Below are 14,593 nucleotides of genomic sequence, written 5' to 3' on the forward strand. Positions count from 1 at the left end.
CTTCTTTAAGACATGTTCTGTTATGTCGCCCTTATGCGTTGCCGCAGCCGAGTGAAATGTGTCAGAGTGGAACATGTATAGAGAGGCGTTGAAAAGTGAGACCGCGTAAAGTAGCAGTAATGATATTTTTGTATCTCTTTTCACGGGAACTAGCAAGATGCGAAGACAAAGAAGACAGCACAGGAGATTGCCCACAACATGGTATTGCCACGGTTGATTCAAAAAGCGAAGTATAAAATTTGTTCGTATACCCTGTTTCTCGTTTCCTCTTAGCCTTCAGTCTTCGTGCCTGTCTTTCTAGCAGAATTTTAATGCCATTAGCATTCTCTGGGAAGTTTGTGGTATGTATGTATGTATGTATATATGTATGTATGTATGTATGTATGTATGTATGTATGTATGTATGTATGTATGTATGTATGTATGTATGTATGTATGATGTATGTATGTATGTATGTATGTATGTATGTATGTATGTATGTATGTATGTGTGTGTGTGTATGTATGTATGTATGTATGTATGTATTTATGTATGCATGCATGTATGTATGTATGTATGTATGTATGTATGTATGTATGTATGTATGTAGTCCAGAGTCAAATGGGTACAAGTAAGGGCTAATGTGTTGAGGGAACCGGTTTCAAAACCAATCGTTCGACCAACTTCCTGCATTAGATATGTTCCAGTGGCTACGTGCCGCTCTTCAATGACGTTCTTTCACGCCAGTTTGGGCCATTGATATGTGGCAGTGAGCACGCGCTGCTCGTTAATGAATTTCTTTGACGCCTATCGTGGAGTAGCAGACCAGAGGCACTTCACTCAGGCCGACCTCTCCCGGCAAGTAAGACACCTTGCTCGAGCCCCTGCCAATCATTTAGGCTCACTGCCAGAGGATCGACCACGTGCTTACTTTTGCGAAACAGTCCTGCCATATCGTGCATACCTTCCATCAGGTGATACAACTCCAGCGAAAGTTCCGTTTCCACCATGGTGCTTGGCTCAAGCAAAGGTTCGACTAATGGTACCAGGAATACGAACAAAAGCCCAACTTTCGTCTCCAGCACTCAAGCAGCTTTCACTGCTCTTGCTGTGCGAGACGTACAACAAGCTTCATCATCCATATACTGACGCTTCAACCATGGTGAATGGGTCTGCAGGATCGGCGATCTTTCCTGCATAACCTTCCACCATAAAGATTCGACTATCTCACCAGACTACATCGACTGCCGCGGAGCTTGCTGCTATTCGTTGTGCACTTCGTGTAATTTCTGAAGAACTACCCAAGAAATGGAGCTTGCTCACTGACTCCAAGGCTGCTCTTCATTGTTTGGTTTCTGCATTATGCCGAGGACACCACGAACAACTAGTTCTAGAAATCAGACTGCTGCTTCACCATCCCATCGAGCAAGGACACGACATCACGTTACAGTGGACTCCAAGCCACTGTGGCATAATGGGCAATGAACATGCCGACGCAGCAGCACGATCTGCACATGAGGAGGGCTTGCAAGACTCCATTCCATTCTCAAGAACAGACGCTGCAATGAAAATTCGTGTGCTTGCAAATGAAGCTATCAAAACTTTATGGAACACACCAAGCTTGAAGCATACACGCCTACACCGACTGGACCCATCCCTTCGACTTCGACACCCAGCTGGACTCTCTCGACTCGAAACAGCAGTACTTTGCCGACTGTGGCTTGGTGTGGCCTACACAAGATCTTTCGCCTTCCGAGTCGGTATGGACAACAGCGCAGCTTGCAGTAACTGCGGCAGCGAGGAGACTATCGAACACGTACTTTGCCACTGTCCTCAATACAGCGCCCCCCGGCTGTCACTAGCGACCGCGTTGGCACGCCTTGTCGACAGATCACTTTCAGAACAGTCAGTTTTGGAATGTCGGCATGAACTGTCGTCGCAGCGAAAGTCGGTCAAGGCTTTGTTGACCTTCTTACGCGACAGTGATCTGTTAGAAAGACTATAATGACCCCATTCCGTTCCTTTTCATATTTTTTTCTCACGCTTTTATTTTTGTCATGCTCTTCTTTCCGTCTTTACTTCCCCTTTCCCTTCTCCTAGTGCAGGGTAGCAAACCGGAGGTTTTAACTCTGGTTAACCTCCCTGCCTTTCTCTCATTTGCATCTCTCTATCTCTCTCCCCCGACCTCTCCACCTTTCTGCCACGAAATTTCTCTCTCTCTTTTGACGCCAACTTTGGTCACTGGGTATGTGCCGCGTTACTTAATAATCATTATATAAAACAAATCATCGACAATTGCGGACTGAAATGAGATAGATGGCGGACAGAAGTAAAGCCGCCAATCATCTCTAAAGGATGGGTGCCCTGCCAATTTTTTAACTCTAAGTCTGACCCTCCGTTTACTAAATACACTGGCACGTTCTACAGTGCTCGTGAAGGATTGTCTCGCTCTGAGCTAATCCCTCACGGTTTCTGGCGACTCGCAGATTTTGTGAACATTCAAATCATTTAGTGCCCCATACTTTAGCTTTCATTGGACCGGTTTAGGTGTATGGTCATTAAGGACAAGTTCTGAACGAAATTTCTGAAAGGCAGATTCGTTGGGGAAGTTACGTGTTCCTGAGCAATAAGGTTGTTCAAATCCTTCTCTCATCAGCTGACACCATGGAGGCTAGATTTTGGAGAAAATGACGCTGCATAAATTTTGTGCGCCGTCTCTAATAACTTCCCTAGATTTGCAGCATTTGTCGCATACATATGTCAAACGCGAGCATCTCAAGCGTAAATCACTAGGCTACGTCGCCGAATACAATTCATAAATATTTGCCCAAACTGAGCTGCTCTGGCGCCCTCACCGAGTTGTTGGTTTTGTTGGGAAGGTCAGACAATATACAATTTTTGAAGCGAAGGCGTCAAATGACCTATTGAAAGAAGAAGCCGGCGTCTGTCATCTGTAGCAGCGAAACGGCACCTAAACTCGCATTGTCAATGGCTGTGACGCCACGTCACGAACGCGCCTTTACGAACCAGAGCGGGCGAAAGAGCACACTAGCTGCCTCTGCAGAGCGCCAAGTGTTGCGGGAGGGGAGAGGGCATCGCGACGCCACGTCACCCTCGCTCTCGCTTTCGGGAGCCGGCGTGAGGTCTGTATCTCTCTGTCTCTCACCCCCGCTGGGCATAGCTGCTGCACGCGCCAGCCGACCTTGGTGGCAGCTGCTGCTACCTCAGTCTCTCGTCGCGCAGGGCGTCGTTGACATGCGGCGTGGGCAGCGCAGGCGGCTGCTGCTGGCTGGCTAGGGCAGCACGTACCGCTGGAGTAGATTACTCGCAGCGCAAAACTAGAAGGACCGCTCAGTGGCGTCCAATCGAACATTAGTACTTTCGCATTCACAACTCATAAGAAGTGGTTAAGTGCCCACAGATTTTTTTCATTGCTTGCCAAAGGGTTTCTATTTAAAAAACAACAACAATCATTGAAACACCGCTACGCCTTAGGTGTAAGTGTGGCAAATTTATTATCTTTGAGGGTCTCGACCCTTTGGCACAGGGACGGGAAGGCTTGCGCTCCCATTGATGATTTTGTTGTGCGGGACCTTAAAAGGCTCCTCACAAGGCCATATAGCAAATTTCGGTTATACGCTGGAAGTTGTTACGCGCCCCCTAAGGAGCGTTCTACGGCAAAATATTTTCGAATTATTTCATTAAAAGCAGAGATCGAAATATTTGAAGTACCGCGAGCGCGTTATTCCAGCAGGCTAGAGGTCCCGCCAACGTAGACATTCTCTCCACTTGCCCCGTCTAGCCTCCGCAAGCGAAAGTCCTTCCCTGCGTTCTCCCATTCCGGAGGCGGAGGATTGCTTGACCAATACGTCACGGGCCCCGCCTTCTTTTAAAGCGCAGCTCCTAGGCGCCCGTTCCTACGGCTACTATCGGCGTTGTCCTTCGTGACCGAGTGACCGAGTGAAAGAGCACAGCGAAGGATGAAAGTGAAAGCGGAGCGCAGCGGGACACAAAAGACGCGATAGTGAAGACAGCGAGAGGAGGAAAGCGGAGGAAGAGGGCATAGAGAAAGCATGAGAAGAAAAGCGTAGCGCTGCGCAAGACGGGCTTTGCGGCGATGATGGCTACGAGATGGCGCCAGAGTAGTGCGCATTGTTTGTATGGAAGCAGAGCCCTGCATGGAGCACAGGTCTGTCTGCGGCTGCTGCTGTGAATCGCGCCCACGCGTCATCCACACGCCGCCTCTCGCGATCTCGCGATCAGCTCGCGCCACACATCGCTCCGTTTGCAACGTGCTGCACGAGACAGATTGTCCCCGCCAGCCGATATATCACGAAATGAATGCACACATACAGTGGCGCCCAAATGTTGCATAGGGGAGTATATCGTAATCGTCGGTGAATTTCTTTCTGCTCTCTTACGTTTTTGCTGAGTGGAGAACTTCCGGTGATGGTCCCGCGCCCGAGCTGATGCGTTTGCCTCGCTTTGCGCTGCGGATTATTTTGCGCGCTCTGCGGAAAAAAACCTGATTAGCGGTATAAGTCAGTGCCACAATCACGAGCACTGAGGCGGGCGCGAGAGAATGAAAGAGCATGATCGCGGCGCTGGAACACGCTAGAAAATGACGTAGTCTCGTTCTCTGCGCGCGCGACCGCACGACGTGGGAACAAGTAGACGAAACGGAAGTACATCTACCTTAACCTTAATTCGTGTATTCAAGCATCAGAATAAGCAAATAACTGCTGTTGCCAGGAATAATTCTCGAATCACGTGTCACTGTGAGTGACGTCACAGCATGGCCATGTACTGCGTAGGCACACTTGTGCGATTGACGTCGTCTCTCCGGCCGGAAGCGCGGCGCCCACGAGTAGAAGGGCAGAAGGCGTTTGATTTGAAATGTAAGCTCTTTCCGCGACGCGTAGGAATCTAATACTTAGCGCACACGATCGTTAGCGTACATTGTATGCACCGCGCTTGTCACCTCAATATGGCAGACCTGGTGAGGGGTTTGGTTAGGTTTTTCTATTATCATGGCGCACACCCACTGCGAGAGGTGGGTCAACATTTGGATGTGTTACATCTCAACACGGCCAAGGGTATTATTAGACGTTTACCATGAGGAAGTCGCCCCCCCCCCCCCCCCCCCTCATTCATCAGCGCCTAACCAGAAGTCAACGCAGCTTTGGCGCAGACGGTTGACGGGTCAACAGAAGAGCCCTCCTCCTGCACCTGACAACATGAACTAATAAGCTTGTTCGGCTCAGAAAGGGTGCACGGCACCATAACCGAAAAGGTGCAGGTACCCGCCGTGGTTGCTCAGTGGCTATGGTGTTGGGCTGCTGAGCACGAGGTCGCGGGATCGAATCCCGGCCACGGCGGCCGCATATCGATGGGAAGGCGAAATCCGAAAACACCCGTCTACTTAGATTTAGGTGCACGTTAAAGAACCCCAGGTGGTCGAAATTTCCGGAGTCCTCCACTACGGCGTGCCTCATGATCAGAAAGTGGTTTTGGCACGTAAAACCCCATAATTTCAAGAAGGTGCAGGTGGAGCCATTTATGGTGCGCAGAGCTGCACCCGCTCAGTGCAATGTCGAAGGGTGCACTGCACCGCGGCAGTACCTTGCCTTGACCCCGTTTAGTCGAGCACGCGGGTGCAGGTTGCACCGCTGCATCTCGGGGAATCGAAGGCATAGGTGCAGAGAAACCTGGATGAATCGAATAAGCGCAGTGATGAAAAGGGCCAACGTCGAATGCTACCGTCGGGACGGCTTCGACCTTGGATTCCCAGATTGCTACGCGCGCCGCATATTTAGCAACATCGGAGGCGGAGTTCGGCAAAACAGGGCGACATTATGGGCGGGATACTGCGACGGATTCGACGATTGTGATTGTCCGCGATACAGTCATCAGCTTCCCTGGTCTAGTCGACTAGGAAAGACGACGGTATTCAAGGTGGATATCTTTCATGCGGTGACAGAGATGCTAACGCGTCCTTATGTGAACTCAGACGCTTAATATGACCCTGAGTGGGGTGGGCTTCCGTATATGGAGTCAGTGTAAATAAGGTAAAACCTTTTTTTCCTTCATTCCTACTACCGGACGTACTTGTCAATAGTTCGTGGATTTCTTGCCCAAATGCCACCTCGAGCCGCAACAAATGGTTGCGGCTCGAGCGCTAGTTCAAAAACAAAACAAACAAAAGCGCTAGCTCTCGGGGACGGGACGCGTCGGTTTCCACGGGAGACTGCGTTCGAAGCGCGTTCCTCACGCACTTCTATGCCGATCCCAGAAAACAGTCCCCGACTGGCAGCGCCGCGGCTGATGACAGCGTTTTTGATGCACGCGGCAGGCCGCACCTTTGTTTTTTATCCAGTGGCCGTGGAACTGCATCCGTGACGTCGCTTGCACGATATATATGAAAAAAAAAAAAGAAGCTGAGCTTCCGGCGAGAAGACGCTTAATTAATAAGCCAGAAAATACGTAAAAAAAGAAGAAACGGGTGGCGACACCGCGTTGTAGTTCCCGAATCAGCTCGCCATGACGTCACGGATTTTGATGCTGTCTGCTGGGGCCTAGTTAAGACTTTATTGGTAAAAAAATCGGCAAAACACGGTCTACATTGTATTCTAACAAGGCAAAGATTGAACATAGAAAGTTTCAAAAAAGTTCCACTGAACCACAACGGCCGACATGCGCAAAAAGGAAGGAAGGAAGGAAATCAACTTTATTCAGGTCCTGCAGGCCACGAGAGCTTTGGGTTCTCATGAAGTGGGCGTCTCCCACGACGGAACCGGGAGGTTGAGTTTCCTGGCGGCGTCGTACTTTGCAATCCGTGACGTCGTACTGACGCGCCGGCCCTGGTGTATCGGCGCGAAATTCAAAAAGAAAGCGTTCATCATTATTTATTTTTCTCCTAATAAATAACCTATTAGCGTGAAATCAGCGAAAGCAGAGTTTGTCAAAAATACGCTATCAATATTCAGTGTTTCACATTAAAGTCCCTTTAAGTATGGACCCTATCAGTAAAAGGTGTCCACGTGCATTTCAGACAACCGTACGTGATCGCCACTGCAAATTTCGCAAACAATCCATTTGGTGAGCTGCAACGTTATAACCAAATAAGCATGGCGGCATATATTACATTTAGGTGGATTAGGCAGCATTATAGGCAGCTGGTCACATCAGCAATCTTGCGTCGAATGAAAATACCCATGGATTGTGCTGAACTGGGCTAGTTGCTGCATGTAGAAGGGGATCAAACCGCGCAACAGACGAGAAGTGCGTCGTCTTTTGACCGATTTAATTCCCTTAAGGTTACCCATGCTTAGAGCGCTCTTAACGCAGGTGGACAAGCGTGTGCTTGGTGTTCCGGCTCTGCGGGCTTTTAGAGTAAATTTCTTAGAGCCGTGCGCTCATAGCGGCACTGGGACATTTTTGAAGACAAGGCCCCCCTTTATTGACTTCATACGGGTTCGGCGTATCTGTGAGCTGGCCATCTATGTATGTAATCTCTTAAAGGGCCCCTCACCAGGTCTCGCCATTTTGGGCTGGCAATCGCAGTGCATGCAAAGCGCGCTAACGATCGCACCGCCACGCGGCGCGTAAAGAGCTTAAATATCAAACCAAACGCCGTCTGCCAATCTCCTCGTGGGTGCCGCGCTCCCAGCCGGAGAGTCGACGTCAATCCCGCAAGTGCGCCTACGTACATGGTCGTGCTTTGACGTCACTCACTGACATATTGACATCGTGACACGTGACTTTGGGAACTGTTCAAGTTAACAGCAGCTATTTGTTTGATCTGTTGCTTCAATAGACGAGTAAAAGTTTGGAGAAATAATAAAAACTTGAAAACCGAATGTATGCTGTCATTGTTCCACTTCGCACCGTGGCAAGAGAGATGTACTTCCGTTTCGTCTGCTTGTTCCCACGTCGTGCGGGCGCGCGCGCTGAGAACGAAACTATGCAATTTTCCGCCGTGTTCCAGCGCTCGATCATACTCTCTGATGGGCCCGTGTCTACCTCAGTGTTCATGTGCAACTTACTCATCATACCGCGATACAATGACGCGGTGTACCGCGCTATGGAGCCATGAGCCGGGTCAGCCTCTCCGAACGCGCGCGTACTGAGAGATCCACTTCGCAGAAGGAGACATACAACAAAGCTGGTGTCATCGTGCACAGCTCGCAAAGATTGTGCACAGAGCGAAACGAAGCAAACGCAACAGCTCGCGGACTCGCGCGCGAGACCGTCACCGGAAGTGCGCCGTGCAGCAAAAACGCAATAGCAAAAAAAAGAAGGGGGGGAGGGGGGGGGGCGTGACGTGTACGTGACGCGACCCTCCGGCTCCGGCACGGGAGAACGTAGGGAAGGTAATTTTGCTTGCGGAGGCTAGAAAGGGCAAGTGGCGAGAGCGTCGAGTTTGGCTGTGAAGCTCGACTCTTGGAATCTTGTGTTCGGGACAAAAATTAGATTATGAAGTTTTACGTGCCAAAACAACTTTCTGATTATGAGGCACGCCGTAGTGGGGGACTCCGGAAATTTCGACCACCCGGGGTTCTTTAACGTGCATCTAAATTGTGTTCGGGAAACTTCAAATATTGATTTCGCTGCTCATAATGAACCTATTTGAAGAAGTTCTTGCGGTAGAACGCTCTCTAGAGGGTACGAAACAACTTACAGCGTATAACTAAAATTTGCCAAGTGGCCTGATGAGCGGCCCTTAAACAAAGGGTCAATTTTGCTTCCTCGGAATGTCGTAGCGAGTCGCAAAAGCTATCAAAATGTATGTCTCAAGTAGAGAAAAAGCGAGAATTAGTCGCAGAGCAGGTAAAGTCAAAGGGACACTAAAGTGAAAAATGATTTCTTCTGCATCAGTAAATTACCGTTTTACAACACCAAAAACACCACTCTTACAACGATAAGACGGTTGGCGACGCCTACTTAGGTTCCCGCACCTGGGGGCTGTGACGTCTTGGATTTTGATGGCATCTTCTAGGGCCTACTAATTATATATAGCGGTACAGATGGGCTACATTGTGTTCTAAAGGAACCAAATAATAAATATGGCCAGTTTCGGGAACCTTTACTCAGCCAACGCGGCCCAAATGCGAAAACATACTTTGGAATCCCTGACGTCACGTTGACGTACCGGCGCTGGGGTTTCGGCGCGAAATTCAAATACTGATACTAGGATCTTCATTTTCTCATCTAAGGAGATTGCCGCTAGGGGGCCAATGGAGGCGCATGTGCTTCGTTTGGGCTCCGTGTTCGAGCACCTGCTGCGAAGAAAAACACCAGGATACGCCAACGCCGACACACGGACAAGAAGCGTGAGTGTATAAGGCACCTTTCAAGACCTCTTTTATGCAAATCGGAGCTCGGGCGACCGAGCTCCGACTGTCTCAAGCCAGCGTCGCTCCGGCGCCCTAACTTACCCGAACGCCAGGCCTAGCGCGGCGCGAACGCCTCGGCGACAGTCATGGAGTACGCCGTAGTTGGGACTAACGCCTCCACAGTCGAATTCGATACGACCGATTGGAAAACGATTGTTTCCTATCGTAATAAGAACCCCAAAGCTGGGTCATTAACAGCTCAGAAGCCAAATAAGCAAACCGAGAAGTCGCAGGCGCAACCCCTCCCTCCACTGCATCCCAAGAAACGGCTTCCCCGACTCCCGGAGGAGGACTATAAAATCATCTACAGACCAACGGGTGGCGTATATTTCACGCGCTACACCGAGAAGTCCATCAGGCACGCGATCGCAACAGCGAGTGGCATCACCGCGACCGAGGCTGATAAAGACCAATCTAGAACAAATTCTGCAAAAAATGTATTCACCATATCGACGCCGGTGCAGGCAAACGCACTACGCTACGTCACAGTCAAGCAAATCAAGATAGAAGGCAAAGACGTCATCATGACGTCGTACATCGCCCCTCCGGACAGGGCCCTGCAAGGCATCATCTATCGGGCTTACGATGGCGAAACTCAACAAGAAATGATGACAGAATTGCACAAAAGAAACCCTGAAATCGTACAAGCCCGAACCATGGGAAGAACATCAAAGTCCCTTCTGCTCCACTTCGACGCGGACGAACTACCAGGTAGCATCGTATATTTCGGAGTCCATTCCGAAAGTAGAGGCGTGCACGAACTGCAGAAGAGTCGGACACAGAAGAGACGTATGTCCGGAGCCACCGCAACAACGGTGCCCGTACTGCGGCAACCAGCACCTAAAGGAAGAAATCTGCGACCCAGTTTGCATTGTCTGTGGAGGAGGGCACCGCACAGGCGATAACAGTTGCAAGAAACGATTTCAACGACCCCAAACGAAAACATCGGAGCACCAGTCAAGATCCAAATCCCGGACCTGCGACGACGCAACATCCACCCAAAGGAAGGATCGCTCGAGCTCCTTCTCGTCCTTGGACAGCGGACGCAGCAGCAGCCGCAGCGGAAGCAGCAGCCGCAGCGGAGGTGGCAACAGCACCAGCAGCCGGACTCAGAGTCCCGGACCGAAACAGGTGAGCTGGGCGGGAGTGGCCTCTCACGGAAAGGGGACGGAGCTGCAGTCATTACAGTCTAAACTCGATCAGGCACTCCACCACATTCAAATGCTCACGGACCGAATCAAACACTTAGAACAAGAAAACAGTAAACTAAAAGCCCCCACAAATTCTAAGGACCCTCTTCCACAACCACTCCCAATGCCGGAGGTCACAGAAATGGAAACTACTGTGGCCGCATCAGTCGAAACACCAGTAAGCGTAGTAAGCAAGGAAGAAACACCTCGCAAAAAACGAGCAATAACTGACGTAAGAAATCCCTCGCTGGAAGTCCAAAAACTCAAACAAAAAGTGGAAGGGCACAGCCAGAAGCTCGATAACCTAACACAAAGAGTTGACAATCTAACACAAAGCCTCGAACAACACATACAGGATGTAAATCACAAGTTCGGAGTACTCGACACCGTTTTACAGGAAATTTTACGTCGGCTTCCCCCGTCAACTCAAGGGGCGCCAATCGATCAATCACAGCAAAATGGCCAATCCTAAAACCATAACAATTTGGCAGTGGAACTGTAGGTCTATGCGCAATAAAAAAGCACATCTGCAGTTACACATTCAATCGCAATCCGAAAAACCTGACGTAATTGCGATCCAGGAACCCAGAATGTCTCGACTAAAACTGCCAGGGTATCGGGTAGTTCTGCCATGTCACATCGCAGAACAGCCATTAACCACTACGATGGTACATAGAAACATTACCGTGGTTAACCACGAGATTGAAAACGTAGAGCTCGATTGTATATTACTAGAAATTCTACCTAGCAAAAGAAACTCCTCTTCGCTGTTCATACTTAACGCATACAGCCACCCCAGGGCACAGGCTGGACCAGCGAAAGCCGCTATACTCAAAGCCCTACAAATCGCAGGTCAAAACCCAATCCTAATTGTGGGCGACTTCAACGCTCAACACGTGCAATGGGGACACGCAACAATATCCAGGAAAGGCACGGCCCTAATGGATTTTATCCAGCAAAGAGGGCTGACCCAATACACGGACCCCATGCAACCTACAAGGATAGGCAACAGCGTGAACAGGGACACGTGCCCGGACCTCACGATAGGCAAAAATCTCCCAGACTTAAGCTGGAGCAACACCAGACAAAATCTGGGAAGTGACCATTATATCATAACGTCTAAAATCGTCACTGGCAATCTCAAACCCCAACCTAGAAAAAACAGAATCACCGACTGGGACAAATTTAGGACGATCCGCGACCACAATCAGGAACCGATCGCAGACCTAGAACAGTGGACACAAACCCTCCTATCAGATGTGGGAAAGGCCTCTAAAGACGTAGTACATGACCTAGGCGTAAATACGATTGACAGCCGCCTCACACACATGTGGGAGGCAAGGCAAAGCCTAGAAAAAAGATGGCTTAAGCAAAAATACAACAAAAAGCTTAGAAACAGGATAGTCACACTCACGGAAGCAATTCAACACCACTCCGCAGAACTCGCAAGACAGCAGTGGAACCATATCTGCGAAAATGTAAATGGCAATCTTGGCACGAGAGACACGTGGAATCTTCTGCGGCATCTCCTTGATCCGGAATCGAACAAAGCTACGACTCAAAAGGAAATCACCAAAATCTTAAACATAGACCCAGGCACAGATCAAGATATAATAAACACGCTACAGCAGAAATACTTCTGCACAACTCGAGAGACGAAGTCCCTACCAGATTAAAAAGGGCAACCTAACCCCATCCTGGACGCTGACATAACAATGGCGGAAATAAGAGCAGCCCTCCTTAAGATACGCACGACATCCGCTCCGGGAGAGGACTGCGTTAACAATAAGACACTCAGAAACCTAGACGACGCTTCCATCACAGCCCTCACGGACTTTGCGAACGGGTGTTGGAGGGAAGGAAAACTCCCAGCGTCTTGGAAACATGCCATCGTTAAATTCATCCCAAAACCGGGCAAAAAGCTCGCGCTCGAAAACCTCAGACCTATTTCGCTTACTTCTTGCATAGGAAAACTGATAGAGCACGTCATACTAGCCAGACTGCAGTCCCACATGCACAAAGAAAATTTATATCCAAACACTATGGTCGGCTTTAGACCACATTTATCAACACAGGATACAATGCTCAGACTAGCAAACGAGGTCCTTTCTCAGGAGCAAGAAAGGAGCACAAGGGCAATCCTAGCTCTAGATTTAACCAAAGCATTTGATAACGTCAAACACAAAGCAATCCTAGATTCTCTTTCACCGTTGAATGTAGGCGAAAGAACGTTTAACTACATCAAGGACTTTCTCTCTGATAGAACGGCTAAAATTCAAATTGGCACAATCAAATCCGACACCTTCACTTTAGGAGACAGAGGAACGCCGCAAGGATCGGTCCTCTCCCCCTTCTTATTCAATATAACCCTCATCAATATGGCACACGAACTCGCCAACATCCCTGACCTAGAACACTCCTTGTACGCGGACGATATCACCCTTTGGACAACCAAGGGGAGTATCGGCACTATACAAGATACGCTACAACAAGCGGCAGATGTAGTAGTAGAGGAGGCACAAGCCGCGGGACTTGCGTGTTCCCCCCAAAAATCTGAACTCCTCATCCTACACCCAAAGCGTCAAAGAAAAAAATAAAGCGCCTGAGATCAAAATATACGCGGAAGGGGCAGCCATCCCAGAAGTGGAAACCCTAAGAATCTTGGGAATGCTGATACAGTCAAACCAAAAAAACGACACACTAATTAAGAAGCTGAGAAACACCGTCAACCAAATCTCCTTCCTCATCAGACGCATCGCGAATAGGCGAGGAGGAGTTAAAGAAGCCGAGACCAGGAAACTAATTCAGGCTTTTGTTCTTAGCAGAGTCATCTATTCTACACCATACGTCACCCTCACAGTCAGAGAAAGGAACGACGTGGATTCTCTAATTCGACAATCCTACAAAATTGCGCTCAACCTCCCTCGTCATACCCCAAATGAAAACTACTACAGTTAGGAATTTATAACACCTTAGCGGAAATGATGGAAGCACACCTCACCGCACAATACGAAAGACTATCAGGCACTGAAACGGGACGTTTCATCCTAAAGAAGGCAGGCATACAATATGAAGGAATCCGTGCACACACCTTGCCGATTCCAAGACACGTGCACGAACACTTAATAGTCCATCCTCTGCCCAAAAACATGCATCCACACTACGATACAAACAGAAGAAAGGCTAGGGCACAAAAACTTCACGAAAGATTTTCAGTTCAGAAAGATACGGCGCATGTGGACGTGGCAGAACATGCGGACAGAGACGCCTTTTCCCTGGTAGTTGTCGATCATCGAGGTTCTCCCCTCGCATCGGCGACAATCGATAAAACAAAATTTCCAGAGGAGGCCGAAGAAGCTGCCATAGCTTTAGCTATTACCTCCACCACTGCCAAATACATCATCAGCGACTCTAAAACCGCAATTCGAAATTTTTGCAAAGGAAGGGCCCACTCAGCAGCCATCAAAATATTACAAAAATCTCCAATACCCGCCAGATCACATTGGTCTGGGTCCCCGCCCATTCAGGCCATCCTGGAAATGAGGCGGCGCACCAATTTGCCCGAGGATTCGTAGTTAACCGGGAGGTGCGTTACCCCGAGCTCAGGTCGGCCAAGGAGCGAATGACGACCTACAAAGAAATTACTGCCCACTTTAAGAAAGAAAGACAAATATTCCCAGAACCACATAGATCTCTAAGTAAAACACAGCAAGTCAGTTGGCGACAGCTCCAAACAGACACTTTCTTTAATCCGTACATATACTCCATATGGTTCCCAGAGCAGTTCAGCCCCGTCTGTTCTCTCTGTGGGCACCATAAGGCAGACACACCACACATCCTATACTCATGTAATCAAGACAAGCCGTCGAACAGTCTGCAGCTCTCTACCCAATCGCAGTGGGAGGCCGCGCTGCTCAGCTCGGACCCGGAGGTTCAACTCCGAGTCACGGAGCGGGCCGAAGAGGTCGCCGAACGACATCGTCGGTCGGCCACCTGGCGTCCGGCATAGAAGAGGAGCCCACCGCGGG

Source organism: Dermacentor andersoni, chromosome 9 (assembly GCF_023375885.2).
Source record: "Dermacentor andersoni chromosome 9, qqDerAnde1_hic_scaffold, whole genome shotgun sequence".
In the NCBI taxonomy this organism is placed as follows: domain Eukaryota; kingdom Metazoa; phylum Arthropoda; class Arachnida; order Ixodida; family Ixodidae; genus Dermacentor; species Dermacentor andersoni.